The sequence below is a fragment of the Notamacropus eugenii genome, chromosome 6, assembly GCF_028372415.1.
Source record: "Notamacropus eugenii isolate mMacEug1 chromosome 6, mMacEug1.pri_v2, whole genome shotgun sequence".
In the NCBI taxonomy this organism is placed as follows: domain Eukaryota; kingdom Metazoa; phylum Chordata; class Mammalia; order Diprotodontia; family Macropodidae; genus Notamacropus; species Notamacropus eugenii.
The window spans coordinates 330,314,740-330,338,798 of record NC_092877.1 but is presented as its reverse complement, the minus strand read 5'-3'; the positions used below and the strand labels follow the sequence as shown (position 1 = coordinate 330,338,798).

Sequence of the window (24,059 nt, the reverse complement as noted above, 5' to 3'; positions counted from 1 at the left end):
AGAGCATGGGAAAAGGATAGCTTGAGAGGAGGAAATAGAGGTAACTTAAGGGAAATATGACAACTGATTTCACATAGCTCTTAGTATTATCAGTTTAAAACTGGAAGGGATCTCAGAGGCCATATTGGAAAGCTGTGACTCTGAGAGGCTATGTGATTTGCCCATGGTCACGTAGCTGGTAGTTGTCAGCATTAAGGTTTGAACTCTGGTCTCTCTGGCTCCAAGTCTAGCACTTTAACCTCATTATATCTTACTAGTCTTTATTTCAAGGATTGTTTTGAGGAAGGAGTAGAGTTGAATATAAAGAACAAAAAACATAAATTGGTAGAAATTACTGTGAGATAGTTTTCAACTCAATAAAAACTTCTTTTTATTGATGATCAAAAGTGGAAGGGACTATGTGTGGTATATTGAGTGCTTAATCACTAGTGGTATCAGGGCTTGGGTGATATCTTGTTAAGGATGTGTACAGGATTCATATTTTGGATAGAAGTTGGGCTGGATGATTGAACCCTGAGGCCTCAAAGGAAAATGAAAAGGGCAATGTGAATAAAGATGAAAGGAAGGAACATTGTGGGAGCAGACTCAGCTGGGCTCTATTTGCCTTGCTCCAGTATGTTTTAAGCTGCATAGAATGAATAAAAGTCATGTTAGTGGTAAATAGGAAAAAGATGAGCCAGAAATTCCTTTGGGCTGCTCACCATGACCAGTGCTAAGATGTTTTTCAGAGGGCATATTTCAGATCTGTGTAGTCTTTAGTTAGGAAAAGATAATACCTCTGTGCTATCAAAGTAGTGCTTGTTAGGAACTTGCAAGGGTCAGACATTGAAATATATGAACTGGTAAGATCTTTTTGAGCTGTAAAATTCTCGACCTTATAATTGTATGTTCACACCAAGTTTTCAGTTAGTAATATCCTAATTATATAATTAAATATTGTCAAAAAGTTATATTTAGTATTTCTTTTCTCTTTTACTTTTTGTATGCCTGCCATCTCTTCCTATATTTATATAACAGTGACAGGGAGGCCTTATAAATATTACCAATTTTATAATATAATTCCCTGATTTTGAAAAGAATAATTCATGTAAAGGACCTCAAGAGGTCCAGATTATATTCTTCTCTCCTCCTTAGTGGACAATTTTTATAAATTTCTATGGCCAACAACATTAGTCATTTGGTTGCCAGTCTTTTGATGATGAGATAGAACTTAGGCTAGTTCTTGGACAAGACAAGTAGTCTGTTCCTAGAGTCATCTGATCTTGGTAGGACAAGGCAGAGCTTGTTCAATGCTGGCATTGCCTTTGAGGACCTAGTGGAAATTGAGGCAAATTAATAAACGAAGAATTTGAGCCCAGTGAATAAGGGGGAAAATGAGCACAACTAAGCTGTTCATAGTTGATATCAGAGCTGAACATGTCAGTCATTTTGGCATAGAAGCCACGCGCGCTATCTCAGAGGGGCAGAATCAAAATTTTTTTTTTAAGGTAAGAAAGCTAGTTATTTCAGGCTCATAAAGTGCTGGGTTTCGAAGCAGTTTTTCATAGTTTCTTTGTGTAACTCAGGATACCTTAGCTTTCAAGATGCTTCAAGGTTTCCTGCTTTGACTTTGCTTCTGAGCCAGTGAATATCCTGGCATGAAAAATAACAGGCTTCATGAGTAAGTTCGATCTATAAATTTTAGTGCTCTGCTGTTGATATCAATTAAAGTAGTTTAAAAAAATATTTGCCAGGTTTTATGTATATCTTTGATTGTGTTTTTAATATAATCGAGCATTTTATTCATAGTTCAGTTGTGAGTCTAAATGAAAACAGCTAAGGTTGGGGGCCCAAAATATTCTATTGCCTATTCTTAGGAGACCATTGTTTTCATATTATCACAGACAGGAGTTTTATCATTGTTGGAAAGCATTTGTAGATTTTTATGAAATGTAGCTAATATTTCCCTTGAGTATCTTTTTGGTATTCTTGTGAAGTATTTTAAATGGATCTATTCTGAACTCGATTGCTTAAGTCTGACTTAGTCTCAAGTTTCCACTGAATGGTAACAAAGACTGTAGAGTGTTGTTGGTACTGCAGTGAGAGGCATGCTTCCTTAGAACAGGTAAGGGATCATTTTGTTTCATCTGGCTGGCTAAGTTTTTGATATGGTTTATTAGATGTTCTTTAATAAATAGCAGCTTTAAATTGGTGAATAGGCAGTAGCATACTGAATTCAAGACATTCCTGAATGTTGCAGTCAGGGAAACTACAGTGTATTGGGGGTTGGGGGAGGGGAGGGGGGTAGACTTAGCTTTAGTTTGTCACTCTCATACTTGATAAATTAGTAATAAAAATGCAAAAATAATCCTGGAAATATTTCTTATCCCAAATACATGACAGCCAGTTGAGTAATGGAATAATTTTTTTGAAAAGTATTTCGTGTGAGAACTGGGTGGGAAAGCAGTCCAAATAGTTATATCATACAGTTTTTACTTTCATTTCTTTCGAATAGTTAATAAAATGAACTTTGCCCCTAAATAGGGCAAGTATCTTTTTAAACTTTTTAATTGCAAAAAAGAAAATATTTTTAGGTGGTCACTGGAAATAAATTTGATACTTTAAAAGTATTTCAGATTTTATAGATGTTTTATTACCATTTTCTAGTACAATTTTTTAAAAAGTATTTGTGCTTTGAAAATGTCAGCTGTATTCTAATGAAGCTCAGGCATTGTTTGCTCATAAAGGGGCTGGTGCATTCCACAGCTTTATGGTTTATTATGAGGCACAGTGTGAGAGTGTGGGTGGCACCATTTGGTGTCTGCCTCTTGGGCCAGTGACTGCCATTATGCTAGTTTTGGATTGGCAAAAGAAAATATAGCAAACAAGGTCCTGTGTAGATCTGGATCCTGTGAACAAAAATGTTAACACTGAACATTTTTAAAGACATGATTTCTGAATGTATGACAACTTAATTGAATTGACCATTTGAAGAATACTTTTAAAGTCCATATCTTTAGGAGCCAGTAGTATTCTGCCAGCCATATCACTTCTTCTTGAATATAATGTATGGCTTATTGACCAACTAAACTTTTTAGGTGAATGTTTATTGAGAAATCAGTACTTCCTTAATCAGTATAGTAAAATTTGAACTATAGTACATTTTTGAAAAACATCGTTATTTTAAGGAATGTAGTCACTGAGGTAAGAGGAGAAAAGCCTTTCTTTCAGTTAGAAAAGTCCTAATGGGGAAAAAGCAACAGATGTTTCTTCTGTTACAATTGGGACTGTTTCATTCAAAACTCACAGCATCCCATGTGGAGAATGAGGGTGGATAATAAATCTGACTTAATGAGTTTCTACTTAAGGTTAACAGAACCACTTAAAAATTATTTAACTTATTAAATTTTGTTAGACAAACTTTAAGTAACTTAATTTGCACATAGAATTTTCTTTCTAGAATAATAATTACTTTAATAAAAAGCATAGCTTTTAAGTTGAGTTTTACTTAACTAAAATTAAGGATGAAATTGATGCAGTAAGGCATAGTGAGATTCCAATTATCTTTTGAATCAACATATTTTACTTTTAGTAGAGATAATTTGCTGTATGTAGCTTGTCTCTGGAAAAGGAGTCACTGAGATAATAGGATGCTAATATGATAGGGAGAGAGAAAAAGGGAGGTATAGGATCAAAATGAAAGAAGAGTTTTAGAGGCAACATGTGATGAAAGAAACTAAAGAATAATATTAGTATTAGTGATTAAAGAAAATGTTAAAATTCCCTTATAGTAAAATAAAGAGAATATTATGCTGTTGCAAAACATCCTGAAGTTTTAATTTTTATAGGCTTGTTGTTGAAGCAATGTTTTCACAGCAATATACTAAATACTAAATTAGTATTCACTAAACTATTGATTATCAAGCATCATACTTGAAAGTCAGTAGCAGCTTACTTAGCAGTAGAAAACCTAGAAATTTTCTATTCTGTTTCATGGTTCAGTATTTGTGTTCAATATGTATTCTTGTGCTTTATACACTGAAAAGTTTGTATGGATTTTTAATATGCCCAGATAAAAGATTGATGGGGAAAGGGCATAAAAAGTCAAGGGCTCCATTTCCAGGAGATCGTTTTTCAACCTATATTATCTCATTTGAAAACTTTTAGTCATTTCTTTGTTTTGATTGTTGTTTTAACTAAAATTCAGGTGTATGATAGTTTTAACTTTTTAAAGAAAAGTAACAACTTGGGAAATTTGACAACAATAACATGGCACATTTAGCTTAATGTATCTTAAAATATATTTTAAAAAACTATGATTATAACAAATTTTGACAAAAGAATATACTATTTAGAGTAGAATAGAAGCTTTTAAAAATAGGGTAATTTCCATTTTTTTTCTTTTTTGCTGAGAGATACTTTTCATTGTCAGAATCAAAACTCAGAACATTAGCTCTGTACCAGGGACCTTAGAAATGGTCTAATTCAACTTTATAATTTTGTATTACTATTCTTCAACTCAAGATTGTTTGGAATATTTTGTTACAATTTTAAGTTTTTCTTAATTTTAGAACTTTGGTGGTCCTAAGTGATGCATAATTATTTCTTTTCGAAAAAGATTAACTTAAAATAATTTGTATTATGTCTCAAAAATGATCTAGAACAATTACAGTTTTGAAATATATTTCCAGCCCCTCCTTTTCACTTAGCCCTGGTAATTTACACTTTTGCCATTTTGCCTGTACTACTGTCATTTATGATTATAAGTATCGGCATTATAATAGTAAGAAACACTTCCAGCAATAACGACAAAAATGTCTGAGACTATTTAACCTTCAGCTTTACAACCAAATTATTATGGCAGTTGCTAAAATAATTCTTCACTCTTTAGAAGAGAATTTTTATAGTAATTGTATCTCAAAGAGTGTTTTTGTAAATTTTGTTCCTTCCCCAAAACACGATTGATTTCATGGCTGTTCCTATCACTGAGGTGAGATAGCAGCCTCTTCACACAATAGATAATTTTGATGAGTTGCCCTGGCCAAAAAACATTCACCACCTGGTGGCCAACCCTCTTGGGATGAGGCTTGTGGCTCTACAGAGCCATACAGATAAATATTGTTAGTTCTCAGTGCACTGGAACATCACATTGTGATCTGGTTTTTGTATTTACTTATGTGTTCATGCTGTCTTTCTCCATAGATTGAAAGCTCCTTGAAAGAAACTGTTTCTGTTTTTTTTATTATTTTTTCTAGCACCTAGTACATTGTATATGCTTAATACATGTCTGTTGATCGACTGAGCATTTTTATTAAATTCAAAAAGCATTAAGTATCTGCTTTGTGCAAGAAGAACCTGTGCTGGTGTCAGGACTAGGGAAAAAATGATACAGTTTCTGCCCTCAAGGAACTTACAAAAATAGTCCTGTCTTACATTCCTCACATTCAGATAGATTATCATTGTATCTCTAAATTAATTTCTCCCCGTTTCAATCATTGGATTGTCAAAATGAAGTCTTTCTAAAGCTCAGGTCTGACGGCATTATCTCTCTCTTACTCAGTGAACTCCACTGACTCCCCATTACCTCTATGATCAAATAGAAAATCCTTTTAGGCTCTTAAAGCCCTTCATAATCCGGTCTCTGCCTACCTTTTCAGTCTTCTTCACCTCACTCCTCTCCATATGTTGTGTGATCTAGTGACACTGGTCCTCTTTCAGTTACTCTCACATGAAGATTTTCATTGACTGTCCCCCCATGCCTGAAAAGCTGAGAAGCCTTTTTTGCTTCTCCTAATACCAGTACCTTCCCTTTTATATTATCTCCAATTTACTGTGTGTATATGTATAAAATATGTTATACATATGTGCATACATACATACATACATACACATCTGTCTGATCTTGCTTGTACATAGTTGTTTGCATGTTGTCTCATCCTTTAAACTGTGAACTTTTTGGGGAGCATGGACTGTTTTTTACCTTTCTTTATATATCCTTAGCACTTAGCAAAGTCCCTAGCATGTTTGTTGTTGTTTCTCAGTTGTGTCCAACTCTTTGTGACCCCATTTGGGGTTTTCTTGGCAGAGTTACTGGAGTGGTTGGACATTTCCTTAAGTGACTTGCTGGGGGTCACACAAGGTAGTAAGTATCTGAAGCCAGATTTGAACTCAGGAAGATGTTTTCTTGATTCCAGGCCCAGCACTTTATCTACTGCATGACCTAACTGCCCTTTCCTGGCACATAGTAGGCCCTTCATAAATGTTAGTTGACTTGACTTACACTATCTTAAGCCAGTTGGTCTTTCAAATGCTGTTCAGATCCAGAAATAATTAAGCCTACTGGGGACTTCCCAAGTTCAGTTGACTTTATCTTTTTTTCATCAACGTGTACTGAGAGAATGAATGAAATCTAATGGGTTAGATATTGACCCTCAAGCATTAGAAGTCCTGGCTTTTAAAACACTAGGACCTGCACATCTTCCTAGGGAACAATGGCTCATTGTTTGTTTCCCCGTTCAGAATATCTTGGGAAATATAGATCTAGATAGATGCCTTCTGTTATGTAGCTGTACAGAGTTAACAAGAAGTGTTATTGGTGCCACGTTGTATCTACTCCATTGTCTTCAGGGTAGATAACTTCTTGGCATTGTAACTTGTATGAACTTTTCCATAGAAGTAATGTTATATAAATGTTAGGTTTAATTGGATAAGTACTAATTGTACTTCGCTTCAAGTGCTATAAAATTGATTTGTGAGCAAATTGAGGGAGTCGTCATTTATGATAATATCACTTAACAGTAGATTTTTAGAGAGTGGTACAGTAAAGGAGCCCTTGACTTGTAGTCCAAGGGCTCCACTTCAGATTTTGGTTCAACAACATGGTAACCGTGTAAGCCTAAGAAGTTGCTTAATCTATTTAGGTCTCAATTTCTTATCTGTTTGTTAATATAATGGATTATATGATTTCTAGGTTCCCTTCCAGTTCTAAGTTTATGATCCTGTAAATTGATTGGTAAATTGGGGTATGCTTGTACTAAATATTGTTCTTGATACTTCCATCCATTTACGATAGGAAGCTTACTTTCCCTTGGTTGTTTTCCTTATGGTAAAATGAACTATGTTTATGAAACTTTTAAGATATTTGAATGAATTTTGTTTAGACACAAAGGTTTTTTTGTTGTTGTCAGTATTAAGGTATGACTTTGAGATTTTATGCCGTTCTCATTCTTAATTGCATTTCATATGCAATTGTAATGGTTTATGATGATGACTTTGTTATTAGCTCCGTTTCTGGAATCCTTTTTCCCCTTATCTTGAGTGTTTCAAAGTTTAAATTCATTTTAGGAATTCCTTTTCTCTTTTCATCTATACTGTTCATCATGAGTATTTTCATAAAAGTATTTGAAAAATATACTATCTGTTCACAAACTAGTTCCTTCCTCTCTGTAGCATAGTTAAAGGCAGTTCACCTGGCCAGAGGAACCGTGGTATCTTCCTGGGAGTGATTTCTAAAGCTAAGTGCCCTGTCTCTGTTGATAATGTTGAACTCTGATCTCTGTAGTTGTGCCCACCCCCCTTGATCTACTCTGCCCATGCAGACTGGGGGTAGGAGATAACCTTTCCCGCCTTCTACTTCGCAACCTTTTTCTGGGCCTCGGCAGTCGACAGACATGCCCCTGGCTCTCGTTTATTAATTGCTCCCAGTATGCTAGTCATGAAACGGAACACTCAGGGCTTGAGAACATGGGTTTTATTATGAGGCGCTCAGAAGAAAAGAAGAGCAAGCGCAGTCTCCAACGTGGAGTGACTGCACTATTCCGTTCATCTTTTTATTCTCCTAGTTTGAATAGGGTTCCTAAAGGAGGTGAATTTTTGGACAAAGATGAGGAAGAGGAGGCAGTAGCTTAGACTCAGGATTCCAAGTGTCACATTATTTTAGTATAAGGAAAATTGAGTCAGTAATTATAAATGTACTAGATGCATTGTACTGAAATGGGAAAGCTTGAATGAAGACAGATGGAAATGGGAATGAGAAAGATGTGAAATGAAATATTTTTGTAGGAAAGAAAAGAAATTTAAAAATGACATAAAGTTGGGTTTGATCTGATGATGACGTTAGAAGCAGAGGTAATTATTAGTATTCAGTGCAGTAAGTCAAAGGAGTAAATGTGGTTGACAGATTTTGGCAAGATCACTTTGGACAGATGGAAGGGGATGAGACCCTGGAAATGAGAAGACCTAAATTAAAAAGATTATAATAATCCATGTGTGATCTTGAGGAACTGGAGAGGACTTTAGAAATCCTCTCTTTCAGCCCCTCCAAACTGAGACCATAGAAGCAAAGGGATTTGTCCAAAGTTGCAGAGTGCTTTAGTATGAAATCTTACGTGTATAGACAAAAGAAAGTGGTTATTGGTTTATGAGAAGAGTAAGACATTTTTGGAAATATAATCATTTTACATAAGTATTAAACAAAAATGAACATTTCCATATATAAAGAAATCAGAAAGTGGGAGTTACATAGGAAATTATGAGTCTGTTACATGTTGCTTGTTTTTTAAAATGTATATTAAATTTAATGTGACAGTGCCCATTATTGTCTAGTTATCCGTCTCCTTTCTGAACTTTCTTCTGTTCTCTTCCATATGTTTTTAAATGTTTCCTTGACAGGTTTTTGGAAATGCTTTTTAATCATGTTTGGAAAACTTGGGTGCAAAGAACATCAGGTTAAAAAATATGCTGGGTATTTTAAGTTCTTAGGTCTAGTCATTGAACATTGTTAATTTTAGCATCTTGCTAAAAATGAGACCTTTGAAGTAGAAACTTGCAAAGAGGAACAGTATACGAAATTTTGTCACTCCAAAGTATAAGACTTCTGTCGCTCCAATATCAATTTGTCCTGACCCCAAGTGTACTTGAAGGCAGTAGATGTCCAGTATTGTGCTTCCATACCTGTCTTACACAGAAGCCTATCTTACTATCCTCTTGACCCCCCTTTTTATACGCTCTGGAATCCTCACAGACTTAAATTCCATAAAAGAGCTCATCAGAGACTTCCCAAGCCTGAAGCCATGTGCAGAGACTCCAGAGGCTATCCTTTACTTAGGATCCTTCCTATCATGCTTAGGGCTGTTGCAGTGTTTGAGAGAGCTAAAAATAAACCTTTTCATTAGCACAATATCTAAGATAAATCCCTCCCCAGATCTAGGCTACGCTCCCCAGCCTAACCTTGCGTTAGAATATACTTGTTCTTGAAACATAGGTCAGGCACTGTATAAGAACCTGAGAATTCATTTTGTTGAATGTTTAAAAAAAATAGCAAGAGAGAGCTGAGTGATTGTATATAATTAGATGATGTTCTTAAGCATGAAATTTGTAGGATAGGAATAAGTAGCTGTAAAAACTGAATGAATTTTTTGATTGTATATTTTTTTAGAATGGAAGAGATCTGAATATGTTGACATATAGAAAAGACATATTGAAAAGTGGTTTTTCTTCTTTACTCTCTTGGGAACTGAATCACTGGTTACCTAGTTAGTATTGAAGAACAGGATTTGGTTTTCTCGACTGTAGTTTATGCTGCCAGAATGATAGGTTCCTGACAAGGGCTGGAGTCTGTTTAATGAGAACTGGGAAAAGCATGTTTGATAGAAGACTCATTGATTTGGTCAAAAGAACTTTAAATGAAACTTTGGGAGGGGGAAAGGAAAGATGTTAAGAAAAAACTTAGTATCAGAGGTCAACAGGTATGACAAAAAGAGAAAATAGTAGGAAAGAAAATTGAGACTGATGCTTAAAACCCCATATTTTTAATGCATTTGTTGTTGTTCAGTTGTTTCAGCCTTATCTAACTCTTCATGATACTATTTGGGTTTTGGGGGGGGAGGGCAGAGATACTGGAGTGGTTTGCTGTGTTCTTCTCCAGCTCATTCAGATGAAGAAACTGAGGCAAATAGGTTGAATGCCTAGGGTCACACAGCTATTAAGTGCTGTGAGGCCATATTTGAACTCAGGAATGAGTTTTCCCAACTCCAGGCCTAGCACTGTATAGCAGCCCTGTATTGTGTAGTGTGGAGGATGTGTGTGTGTGTGTGTGTGTGTGTGTGTGTAAAATTAATAAGGAACAATGAAAGAATGTGCTTTTATCAGCAGGAACATATATAATAACATAGAGACAAATGTATAACACTGAATGTCAAGAAGACCTGTGTGGAAATTTACATGGAGGGTGTTGATACTTTCCTAATATAGAATGTAAAACTTGTACAAAGGAAATATTTAGTAACAGGAGAGTTCAGTTATCCTGAAAATTGCTGGACATCTCATTCCACTAAAAACAGCTTCTGTAATACAGACTTGATTTTCCTTGATGACAGTTTTGTTTTACAAAAAATATTAGGAATCATAAGAGAAACTGTACTTGAGAACTAATTTTAAAAACCTTGGGAAATAGTAGCTGTGTCATCTAATGTGTGAAGTCATTAAGAGAATTTGGGGCATGGAAACTGTATTTAGAGTTGAGAGGGAATTTAATGGATCATACATGGGGTCATAAATTTAGAATGAAAAAGGACTTTAGAGATTCAACCCCTTTATTTTACAGAGAAGGAAATTAAAGCTCATATACATGAAGTTACTTGCTGAAGGTGACACAGGTATTTGGCACAGACAGGATTTGAATCCAGTTCACATAATTTCGATCCAGCCTAGACTTTAGGAAATTGGATTTCAGAATTTGCAGAGAAAAGATAAATATGATCTCAGTGGTGGCAGCTACATAACAGGGAAATGTGTTCCAGAAGAGCTGAGAGGTTCTCAAATAAGAAATTCTGAGGATATAATCACAAAAGAACCCAAAGAGAAAGCAGAGGGGAAGGAGTCTAATGAAACTCATGTGGCTGCCTAGAACACTCTTTGATGAACTCAGATATGGGAGAAATTTTCACAAAATGGCTTTTGTGAAAGGAGGACACATAACATAGGACCAATTTAAACATTGCACAAGCCTGTGAGAAGAGACTGTGGAAGGCTAGATCCAGAACACATCAAGGCTTACAAAAAATTCCAAGGACAGTTAAAGGGGCTTTAAGAACTGTGCTCAGAAGGAGCAAAACAAACAAGAATGGGGTAGGCCTGAGGTTTGGGGCAGATGGTATGATGTTAACAGATGACAGAGAAAGCAAAACTGCTTAATTTCCATTGTGCTTCTGTCTTCTATGTTAAGGATAATGATCTGCAAACTGGAAAGATAGAACAGACATGATTAAGAAGAAGTTGAAGCTCAAGATAGGTGAGGATATAGTAAGAGAGCACCTAGCTGCCTTAAGTGAGTCTCCAAGCTCAGGTGAATCACATCCCAGGAAACCAAAAGGACTGACAGATGTGATTGTGGAACCATTATCAGAAATCTTTGAGGAATCATGGACACTGGAGGAGGTGCCAAAAGACTGGAGGTGGGTGAATGTTGTCTGGAGATTCAAAATTTGGGAAAGGATGAATTTTAGAAACTAGACTGCTGAACTTGACATTGATCCCTGGCAAAATTCCAGAATAGATTAGTAAACAGAAGGTTTCTAACCACTTAGAAAAGGAAAATAACGATCATTAGGAATGAGTATTGTTGAGGCCAGAGTATCATAGTATCATAGGATTTAGAGTGAGAGGGGGAACCTTAGAGGAAACATGTTCCAAACTTCTCATTTTTATAAATGAAAAAACTGAGGCCTGGAAAGGTGAAGTGATTTGTCCAAGATTACACATAATAAGTAACTCAGGCCAATTAACCTCATTTTTTTGTTAGAATTAATTTTCTACTAAATTGAGACTTGTAGAAATGGTATATCTTGAGTTCAGCACTACATTTGACTAACTTTCTCAAGATATCCTTATCCACAAGTTTAAGAAATAGGAGTTGAAAGGGCATCTGAGGGTCACAGGGGAGAGAGCACTAGCCCTGGAGTCAAAACTTGAGCTCAGATCCAGGCTCAGAGACTTACTTAACTGTGTGACTCTGGAAAAGTCACTTAACCTCAATTGCCTCAGCAACAACAAAAAAGAAATAAATAATAGTTACAGATAAGGTGGCTGAAATAGTTAACTATTTAGTGTTTGTTAATGGATCGGAGTCATTTTTGAGAGATATCTCAGTGTCATTGTCTGAAACTGTATGTGACCTTCTCCTGTTCAGCATGGATTCATAGATTGTTAGAGCTCACCGTAAACTTTAAGTATCGTGTGGTACTACTCCATGTTTTTATAGATGAGGAAACTAAGACCCAGCAAGGTTGAATGTCTTTGTCTGAAGGCAGATAGTAAATTCTAGAATAGTTGAGATGGTGGTCCAGCTCTCTTCACTTTTAATGTCTTGCTCTTTCTACTAAATATACTATGTTGACTCCATAACATTTTTTATCTGTGACTTGGATGAAGAAACAGAAAGCATGACATTCAAATTTGCTAGACACAAAATTGAAAGGAATTAATAATTTGTTAGAAAACAGTCAAGATTCAAAGGATCCCAACACATCTTTTAAAAATCACATTGAAATAAATGTGTAGTTTTGTTCTTAGGTTCACGAGATCAGCTATATGGGTAGAAGTTGGAATAGATCTGGTTTACAGCAATTTATATATATTTTTTAAAACCTGGCCATTTTAGTTCACTTAAGGTTATGAGTTAGTAATATGACATGGATACAAAAATAGTTCATAGTCTTTTTATTGGTACAGAGAACTAACTCCCCATGAGAAAACTCCCTCTACCAATGCAGATCAGGAACTGATTCGCAATTTATAGTCTGAGAAACTTTCTGAAGCACTGAATGGTCAGAAAACCATTATGTATTGGAGATAGGACTTGAACGCAGTTTTTCCTGACTTGGGGCTGGCTCTCTTAATCCCCCACCTCTCCCACGCCTCATCTTAGCCTACAGTAATAAAAGTGTATCATAGGCTGGTGTGACTGCATATGGTATTGTGTTTAGTCATGGGAACCACATTATGAAAGGAAGATTGACAAGATGTCCCATGGGCTATTTAGGACTGCAAGATTGTGGGTGGAGGGCTCTCTATAACACCAGCAGCATGGGAACTGTATTTTTCCATAATCTAGAGGAAGGTGGTCAGAGTAATGAAGGATCCAGAAACCACTCGGATTTGATCCTAGGTCCCTAAATCTAAATTAAGCATTCTTTCCACTGACCATCCTTCCCCAGCCCTATTGAGGAAGGAAATGGAAAAAATTAAGATACTAAGTAGCCCTTTTTTCTTAACATCTTGCTAAGATTAAAATCACAAGATTACAACCAGGTGGTTTCTAGGAGCTAGCTCTAGGCCTGAAGTCAAGAAGACCTCAAAAGCTATGTGACCCAGGGCATGTTTAAGTTCTGTTTGCCTCTGTTTCCTCATCTGTAAAGCAGGCTTAATAATAGGAGTCTTACATCTCACAGTTGTCATGAGGATCAAATGAGATATTTGTAAAGCATTTTGCAAACCTTAAAAGTGCTGTATAAATGCTAGCAGTGATAATTCGTTGAGCTGATTCATTAAAACGCAGCAAGTCATTTCATTGAAACAATGAATCAAATTGATAATCATTGTGTAGACCAGCATTTCCCAAAATGTTTTCTGTAGTATCCTTGTATTTCACTCGATGTGAAGGTCTTTGAGAAAATTTCAGTGTTGCAATATTTTACCTTCTAAAATATTAAATATGATATTATGTATGAAATTTCCTGTTGCAGCAGAACCATTATCTTATCAATGAGGCAACTTCCTTAGTAGCTGCAGATTACAGCCCATCCATGCTTTTTCATAGTGTGTAATTTTTGTTTGTTTTCCCACAGGCCTTCCATCGATTAAATTATTTATGTATCAAGAATATTTTTTACATATAGTAATTTTTCATTTTGAAAGTAAGCATAGTTTCTTCTATTTTAGTCCAAAATTTCCTTGATCTCTTTTTCTTATCCCCACCTCACATTCCCACAAGTCAGTCATTTTGTAGCCCTTCAGTATATTTCAGGGCCCAAAATGTGCTACAATCAAATCAATTTCCATTCTTTTGTAAGAATACCACAACTATTTGAATGAATCTCTTCTTAGTTGATTAAATTGGTAGTGTTCAGACATAGTTTGAATTTTTCATGCAATAAATTGTAAAATTCAAATTGTCCGTATGATAGAACACAAAAAGATCTTTTGTATCACGTGCTTATAACATTGAAATAAAATTGATGTTAAGAGTTTTTGTCAGAAGTTTGGGGCTAGTGAATAGAACAGCTTCCAGCTCTTCAGTGTTGAGGCCATTCTTCTTAAAGTTCATAGGCCACTTCAGAGAAAGTTCAGGGAATTACCTAAGAGCAAAAACCCAAAGATAGCAGAAGAATGCCAGGGTATGGTTTCTGGGCATTGCCAAGATCATACTATTGAAAGGACTGTTAGCCAGGGTACCTAGTGGTTCACTTCTGTTAATCTGGCCACAATTTTAGGTGACTGGATTTTTTAAGTCTGGTTAGAACCATCTTTTGAGGATAATAGAAAGGGTAGTAGTCAGAACAGTATGAACCAGGTAACATCGATGATACTCACTGTTTTGCTTCTCCCCCTTTGTTTCTGGGTGTGTTTACACTTATGAAAATCCCAGTGGAACCTTTTCAGCTGGTTTTACTGCCTCTTTAGTTGTTAATGCTAATAACAAACCAAGTCCTGAGATTTCAATATTTATTTAAAGTTCAGGAGATATAGTTGGCAGTCTTTAAAAATATGGATTATGATATGGATTTTTTCCTTTTCCAATTTTTCATAGAATCTTATACTCTAAGATTACTTCTAGTGCTTTGTAGGGACTAAGTCCAAGTTATTTTGTGCCCGAAAGTTGGTTATCTTATTACTTACCATTGAATTTTTGACTCTTGCTATTTATATAGCAAGGGATACCTTAACTCTTAAATTGAGTAACAGGAATAAAGATTAAAAAACAAGATCCCCAGAGTGTCATCAAGACTAAAGTTGTGACTTCCTGTATGGCTAACATTTTGGTCCTCTTATACTGTCTTCAGCAGAAGTTATAACATATATCCTATTAAGTGACATAGCTTTCCCTTTCTCCCTGTTATGGAATAGTCTGTGGTTAGATCTGTTCATAGATTCTTGAATTACCATATACTCAAAGTGGTAGATCCTTTGCTGGATCATTTCCTTTCCTAAGTGTATATGTTCTTTCTAATCTGGGTCCTCTTCTTTCACTAAACTTTCACTGTTGGTTATCTGGTTATCTCATCAGCTTCCATGGGTTCAATATCTGCATAGGTGTAAGCAGATGACTCCCAAATCTGTATAGATAAATAGATACAGGCATATTTCTCTCCTGTATTCTTTCTCCTGAGCTCCATTTTAGCATTACTAACTACTTATTGAACATAGAATGTTCAATTTCCTTGGAATATTTTTTCAAAGCATCAGTCTCACCATGTCCACAAACAAATTTATCTTCTCCCCCAAACTCGTTTTTCAACCAAACTTCCATTTATTTATTTATTTTTTTGTTGAGAGCGTTATTTCCTTCCATTTATCGAGGTTCACAGCTTCAAAGTTATATTGACTTTTCTCACTCGCTTTCCATTTCAGTTACCAAATCTTGTCAACTCTGTCTTTGAAATATTTATCACATGTCACAGAGCCACTATCCTAAATCACGCCCTTAGCACCTCTTAATTGGACTGTTGGCTTCTGGTTTGTTCTTCTCTGTCTTTCAAATTAATCCAACAACTAAAAGAATATTCCTAAAACACTAGTCTTACTGTGTCACTTTCCTGCTTAAAAGTCTTTGGTGGCTCTACTTGTAGAAAACCTTTGGGCTAACATTTAAAGCCCATCACAATTTTGATTCTACCTACCTACCTTTCTCAACATTTGATGTTACTCACATTCATCCACTCTCCCTTGTGGCCAAACTGGCCTAGCAGTTTTATTTGTTTTTGTATAGAGGCTTAATTTCATTAATTTGATTACATGATTTTCCTGATCTCCACCCCACCCCTTTATTCTCATACATATATGTCTTCCCCAGTTCCATCACACCCACCCCTTTGGACAAGCATTTTGAGGTTCTAGCCATTTAGTTCAAAGCCCAGAATAGTATTCTGAGGTTAACTTATTAGTTTGGGAAATTCTGGACTCTGTGGTTGCATTTGTATCAGTCTGTGATTCTTGGCTCCAAGCTTTGTTTTCTCTAACAACTGAGTAGGTAAATTGTGTTTACCACCCCTCCATTTAATCCATGAGGACTTCATTTCCCTGAATTGGTTGTGGGCCTAATCCTCTGTGTCCTTGTCATCTCAGCCTTACTCTCTTGCTACAGAGAAACTCCCTGAATGCTACATTCCATCTTACATTTCCATGCCTTTGCAGACTGTCTCCCATGCCTGGAATATGCCTTCAAGACCCAGCTTAGATACTGTTACCTACACCAGGTCTGTCGTGATTCCCCCAGTTGTTAGTTTTCTTTTCTGCCTTATTACTCACTTTTTTAATATGGTGTCCCCTTTAGATTTCCCCTCAGACAATATAAGTTTCTTGAGGGCAGTATTTGTTTATTTTTTTGTATTTGTATACCCAGCATCTTGCACAATGGCTTATGCATTATGGCTGCTTAATAAGTTTGTTCAGTTGAAGTGGAATCAATCTGCAGGGATGTTTTTCTGGTATGCCTTCAAGCTCTGCAGCCCTTTTAAGAAGATAATGCTTAACAAATTTTCTGGGAAGGTTATCTAATATATTAGCTTACAGAATCAGAATACAAAAGGTTCTTGATAAATTGAAACAACAGTCTGTATAAGAATGAATGTAATTTAATTGCTAATTCAGAAGAAAATCCGAATAAGTACTAGATGGCAGAAGAAGAATGAGATGTAAGACTATTTCTTGAAAAAAATCATTTGACTGTTTATTCCTTTTCCAGTTCTTATCTCTGAACTATCTCCTTGATTCATTTCAGCAAAAAATTCATTATATGCCTACCATGCACAGAAATGGTGGTAGGTGCTGGAGAAGAAAAGAAAATCAATCCCTGCCTCAAAGAGCTGACAATCCTTTACCAAATGCATAACATGTTTTAAGCACTCAAGATACTAACTCTCAGCAGGCACCCTCTTGTCTCATGCTCCCAGTCCAGATTAAAAAAAAAACTCCATTCTGTGTGCCTAAAGCAGAACAAACAAAAAGGCTAAGGACCCAGAAGCATTTTGGGTGGGAACTCTGTTGTCTCAGTGGCTGAGAATAGGAGGTCTCCCTGCCCTTACCCTTATAGCATGATTCTCTCATCAGAAGTCATTAGTAAAGGAGTTACCTCACTTTAGAAGTGAATGTGGCCAAGATGTGGCTGGTGCTGTAAGTTCTTTTGAAAATGCCTGCTGTTCAGGCTCTGTAGGCAGTGGACAAAACCACTGCACAACCACGTGATAGGATAACAGAGCCAGTTATAGAATGTCCACACGTGCTTCACCTCGGCATTGCTTTCCTAGAAACCCCTCTAGAATCCTCCATGTGGATGATACCATCTTAACAAATTGATGGAGTCTGCATGTGTGCCATATCCCCATTTTAATCTTTTTTTAAATAAGAGGTGACTTTCTGGAATAGGGAGTGCAAAGAGTTACATTTGGAAATACAGGCTATATAAAAGCAAAAGTTCAGTATAAATGAAAATATGTATTATTATGTACCATAAAAATACACTTTGTGGTTATGTTTCACGTTTTTCTTTGTCTCTTGAGTGCCTAAACATTTGGTAAATGATTGGTTGATTAAAAGTAATGGATTTAAGAAATATTATGATGGTAGAAAGCATTTTTTCCTTAATTCTGCCTCATTGAGTCCTGCTCTTCTTTTAAGATGCAGTTCAGATGCCGTCTTTAGCATAAAGTGTGATCTTCTTAATTTGTGATGCCTTTCCTTCCATAGAGTATTTTATATTTTGGACTCAGGTCGTCCTGACTCCTGCATTGGTGATCTATCCGCTGCACCACCTAGCTGCCCCATCTCACCTCAAGACACTTGGCACTCACTAGCTGTGTGACCTTGGGCAAGTCACTTAACCCCAATTACCTCATCCTGAGTCATCTTCAGTCATCCTGATGAATATCTGATCACTGATTCTCTGGAGGAGAAGTGAGGCTGGTGACCTGCACAGCCCTCCCTCACTCAAAAACAAAGTCAAGTGCAAGTCATGTCATCATTTCTCTGATGGCATGGTCTTCTTCAGCAACAGACGAACCCACTTTATATTTTACTACTTTGTTAATATGTACATATTAACTTTATGTTTATGCCATTTTTATGTGTACTTGTTATTTCCCCATTAGAATGTAAACATTCCAAGAAGCAAAAATTTCATTTTTTGTACTTTTATCCATAGTGACTAGAACAGTGCTTGGCACATAGTAGGCATTTAAATACTTGGTGATTGATTGGTAGAATCGTTAAGAATCAGAAGCTGATTGAATATGGCATGTGGGGGTGAATGAAGAATCACGGATATCTCTCTGAGTTTATTAACTTGGATGATAGGAAATATGGTCACTGCAACAGAAACGGAAAAATTAAGAGGAGGGACAAGTGCAGAGGGGAAGATGATGAAGTCTGTATTGTACATGTTGAGTTTGAGTTGCCAGTTGGATGTCCAGGTAAAGATGCCCTGCAGGCAGTTGGTGATGTGGTTGGAGTTTAGGAGAGAGATTAGGGATGAATGTGTGGTTTTGTTGGTCTTTTGAATGGAGATGCATTTAACAAAGAGCATTGAGAAAGAAAAGGAGAGGCCCCAGGATATAGCCTTGAGTGACACCCACATGTAGAGCTATATGCCTGAGAGATGTGCTGAATTACAAATGGAAACAGAAAAGGAGTGGTCGCATAGGTAGTGTAAAAATCTGGAAAGGTTATTATCGAAGCCATTGGAGGGGGAGAAGGAAGGAAGGGATGGGTTGATAATATTAAAAGATGCCGAGGAGTTAAGGAGAGTGAGGGCTGAAAAGAGTTTATTGATTGAGTAATTAGGAAATAGTAGTAGTGGAGATTGCAGTTTCAGTGAAGTGTAGTTCAAAGCCTGATTGTAAGAGGCTGAGAAATAAGTGGACAAAGAGGAAGTCGAGACAGCAAGAGGAGAGTCAGCTCTTTTCTAGGATCTCGACAGCAGAGAGTGATGGAAGAGATAATATGAGGGCATAGTAGGGTCAAATGAAAGCACTGAAAAGGTTAAGGGTCCTAGTCATGTTTGTAGGAAGCAGAGATGGAAATAGCAGAAAGGGAAATGTATCTATCCCAAACTAGCAAGCTCAAGTTCTGCTTGAGTTTTGTGATCTTGCATATATCAGTGAAATTTGAACCACAGATATTTTTGTCTGAAATTTTGTAATTTTATGATTACCCATAGGTCTCCAGCCCATAAAGCCTTCTCTGAACTCCTTTCAGATTTATCTGTAAATACACAATTTTTATTGTGCTATTCTCAAGTTGTTTTCTTACATATAAATCTTTTCTTGTAACACCACTGTAACCCAACATTGAGAATAAATACCTATTTTTAGAAAGCTATGAAAGACTGAAGTAGGAAGTTCTGATGAAATAATCATTAATGAATTTTATAAAGAAGAAAAGGAAAAGATGTCTAAAGAGAACAGTGTGGCGGTGCAGGGAGGTCTAAGATATGTTTAGATTTGAAAAGGATAAGTATTAAAGATAGAAGGAAAATCAAATAACCAAAAATAGATACAAGTAAATAACATAGCCCTGTGACAATAGTGTTGTTATTGTTGCTGTCTTCTTCTCACTTTTTTTTGATGGAGTTCAGATAGAAACAACCGAAAGACAAGTGACTGACTGTCCTGTGGTTACTCTTTTGTATTTGAAGTTTGGAGGACTGTTGCTCAGGTAGAATAAAATGACTGCTTTTTGTGATCAAATAAGAGTATTGAAATGTCAGCTTATCTTCTATAAACTCATCCAAAGCATCTTTGGGTCAACTTCAGCAGTCAGAATGATAGAAATGACATGTACTTTGTCCTATTCACTAATGACTTTAATTTCCTCTTTGGGGCCTCATAGTTTAAAGGCTTTTTATTCATGTAGTTTGGAAACTCTGCATATTAAGTTTGGTGTGACAACTATTAAAAACATTTGTCCTAAATTTTTATGAATCAGTGTTACATTCAGTCAGTTATGGGCTATGTATGGTTCTGTTACAGTGCTTTAGTTCCATTACAGACTGTTTATTCTTTTTTTTGTTTTCATTTTTAACATAGTTCATATCACATAACACAATTCCAGCGTTTGGTCAGGTGATATTTCTTTTAAAGTATTTACAATATAGACCACAAATGGATTTTTTTTTTTAATATTAACCAACTGAGACACCAATAATAACTATGTATGCTAACTTTATAGGCCCTTGACCTAATTGTCTCCACACTATTACTAAGAGTTAAAGGACCCTAACTTATTGTTGTTGGTCTAAAGTCCTAAGCCTAATAGCTTAATTTTAGACTTGACCTCAGATGTTCCCCTACCAGCAATCTGTAATTTAAGAGATCTGGTATTAAGCTTACAAAGCTTTTGACTATAGGAAATTGCCACTAAGAGTAGGGACATTGCAGGGAAACAATATCTCCCCAACTTCATGTCAGTTCCAGGCAGGAGTAGATTGTCCACTTGCATTCAGTCAGGCTTAAAGTCTGCCAGGTGTGAGTGGGGAAATTGAGTCAGGAGAATCCTACCACAGCCGAGGCTGAACCAATGAGATCACCTTTTTCAGTTCATACCAGCATCTCACAGTCTTCCTGGCATCATGGATTGGAGGCTCAGACTGCCTTTGTTGCAATCCATACCTGGAGTTAGTCTCAGAAGAACACAGACTGTTTATTCTTAAAGATATTTGGGGAAGAGGGTTGTATATTTGTAGTGTGAGGATTTGCCATCTGTTGATTTCTAAAGAGTAGCAAGCTTCTGTTTTTATCATTTAGTCACTTTTCAGTTGTGTCCAACTCTCAGTGACCCCTTTTTGGGTTTTCTCAGCAGAGGCACTGGAGTGGTTTGCCATTTCCTTCTCCAGCTCATTTTACAGATGAGAAAGTGAGGCAAACAAGGATTAAGTGACTTGCCTAAAGTCACATAGCTAGTAAGTGTCTGAGACTGGATTTGAACTCAGGTCTTCCTAACTCTGCGCCTGGTGCTCTATACACTGCACCACCTAACTAGTGAATAGTTTTAGCCATCTTGATTATGTCCTTTTAGATATCTGGTAGATGCTAGGTTTTTACACTCTGCAGTGATATATTGCAGTGGAAACTAGGAACACCTATTTGGTAAATCCAGATCAAGATATGGAGCTCAGATAGGGGAGCAGCACTCAGACTTTGCCCTAGAGCAGGCCATTTGGGGAATACTGAAAGCTTGCAGGTCCCTAACCTGTAGCTGAAATCCTGGAATAACATTTAATATCCCCAAGAAAACAGCAACAGTTCCAGCCCAGTGCTTCCTATAGAAATAGAACCTAGCCCTAATATCAAGTCTCTGGAGGAATGGACAGAGGAAAAAAATCCACTATAATGAGCTGTTATTATGGCAGGGATGCTCATGATACAAACAGAAGAAGAGAATGACTCCAGAACATCTACAAGCAGTGCCTTGGAGGAAGTTACAGCTTGAGCACAAATTCCACTAGTATTCCTAAAAGAGATGAAGTGAGAGTTTAAAAATGGAATGAGACTTCTTGAGGGAAAAATCAGAAAAAATGATAACTATGGACAAAAAATTGGAAAGGCACAAGAGATAAAAACTTCCTGAAACAACAAACGTCCTGAAAATTTGAATGGACCAAATAAAAGCCATCGAATCCACGAGGCAACAAGATATATTAAAATAGTCAAAAGGCTGTAAAAAAAAGAAAAAGAGAGAGAGGGAAATGTTTGGTATCTCATAGCAAAAAAGAACTTACCTGGAAAACAGATCAAGGGGAAAAAATTTAAAAATCATTCAGCTATGAAGATGTTGAATATTATACAGTCAGATTTGGTTGATGTACGTTAGCATAAAATTAGAAAAAAACTGAACTACCTTCCTCTTTTAAAAAAAAAAAAGTTCTCTTGGTGTTCTGCTTTCCAGGTCTTTCTGAAAGCATTCTGCTGATCATATCTTTTTTTTAACTTTGTTTTATTCTGAACATAAGAAATGAAAACAAATTTTAAAAAGGCCTTTTCTCCTCCCAGATTCTGCTTCCTTGGACAGATTTGGCAATGCTTTATAAGTGCTGTGAACATAATTGCCTAAATAATGAAAACTTAAAGGAACTTTTTCTTTTTAATTTTTCTCTTAGGCATATTTAAAAAGCTTTTTCCCAGGCAGATCATTCACAATGTTCAACTGTGTGTGTACATGTTAGAAAAACTGCTACCATGTTAGTGAAATAATTCAATTTGGGGGAAAAAAACCATTCCAATTAAATTCCCCAAAAATTATTTTACTGAATTAGAAAAAAATAACAAAATTCATTTGGAAGAACAACAAGTCAGAAATACTAGAGAAACTAGTGGAAAAAAATGTAAAGGAAGGAAGCTTAGTAGTACCAGGTCTTACACTATTATTATAAGGCTGTAATTATCAAAACTATTTAGTACTGGCTAAGAAATAGAAAGGTAGATCAGTGGAACAGAGTTGGCATACAATTCATAGCAGCAAATACTTACAGTAACCTTGTATTTGACAAGTGTAAAGCCTTAAGTTTTGGGGATAAGAAATCGTTATTTTGTAAAAATTGTTGGGGAAACTGGAAAGCAATCTAGCAGAAATTGCTAATCATTTCTTACAGCACAATAGTATTCCGTCACAATCATATACCACAACTTGTTCTTCTGTTCTCCATTTGATAGGCATTCCCTCAATTTCTAATTCTTTGCTACCACAAAAAGAGCTGCTGTACGTATTATTGTACATCTAGGTCCTTTTCCTTTCTTTTAGTTTTCTTTGGGATATAGACCTTGTGGTGGTATTGCTGAGTCAGTGGGTATGCACAGTTTTATAGCCCACTGGGTGTAGTTCCAAATTGCTCTCCAGAATGGCTGGATCAGTTTACAACTCTACCAGTAGTATATTAATGACCCAATTTTCCAACATCACTTCCAGCATTTGTCATTTTCCTTTTCTGTAAAGTAGCCAATGTGATAGGTGTAAAGTGGTGCCTCAGAGTTGTTTTAATTTGCATTTCTGTAATCAGTAGTGATATAGAGCATTTTATATAACTATAGATAATTTTTATTTCTTCATCTGAAAACTGCCTGTTTATATACTTTGACCATCAAGTAAATAGAGAATGAATCCTATTCTTATAAATTTGACCTAAGTCTCTACTATATTTGAGAAATGAGGCCTTTATAGGAGAAACTTGCTGTTAATTTTTTTCTCCTCAGTTCTCTGCTTTTCCTTTTAATCTTGCTGTATTGGTTTTGTTTATGAAAAACCTTTTTAATTTAATGTAATAAAAACTATCCATTTTACATCCCATAATGCTCACGCTCTCTCATGTTCTCTCTTTCTCTCTCTGTCTCTCTGTATCTCTCTCTCTTGTTTGGTAGTAAATTATTCCCTTATCCATAGATTTGACAGGTAAGCTGTTCTATACTCTTCCAGTTTGCTTATGATGGCATCCTTTATGTCTAAATCATATACCTGTTTTGATCTTATTTTAGTATGTGTATGAGATGTTGGTCTATACCTGGTTTCTGCCAAACTGCTTTTCAGTTTTTCCTGCAGTTTTTGTCAGATCGTATTTTCTTGTCCCAAAAGCTTGAGTCTTTGGGTTTATCAAATACTAGATTTACCATGGTTATTACTTACTACGTATTGTGTGCCCAGTCTGTTCCACTGATCTACCACTCTTATTTCTTACTCAGTACTAATTTATTTATTACCACTTGGTGATACAGTTTGAGATCTGGTGGGAGCCATCACATTTGGACTCAACCTCACAGATCCAGATTACTGGATGGCTTAACACTGGCATTGGATGGTGTTGGCACTGAAGAAAACAAATA

General features: G+C 36.1%; 1 protein-coding gene across 39 annotated transcripts in view; it reads left to right on the top strand.

Annotated features, from left to right (window-relative positions):
• Positions 1-24,059, top strand: part of TFDP2 (transcription factor Dp-2) — a 179,909-nt gene that overhangs the window by 71,723 nt on the left and 84,127 nt on the right. For 6 of the 39 annotated variants that reach the window (XM_072618179.1, XM_072618170.1, XM_072618163.1 and 3 more), the window contains one exon: positions 11,204-11,432. The exons of 29 other annotated variants lie outside the window; for them this stretch is intronic. The gene's annotated coding sequence lies outside the window, so the exon portion shown is untranslated. Of the gene's footprint in view, positions 1-1,856; positions 2,105-11,203; positions 11,433-24,059 lie in introns of those variants that run through there. 4 more of the 39 variants (XM_072618180.1, XM_072618176.1, XM_072618174.1 and 1 more) reach the window with 3 other exon arrangements.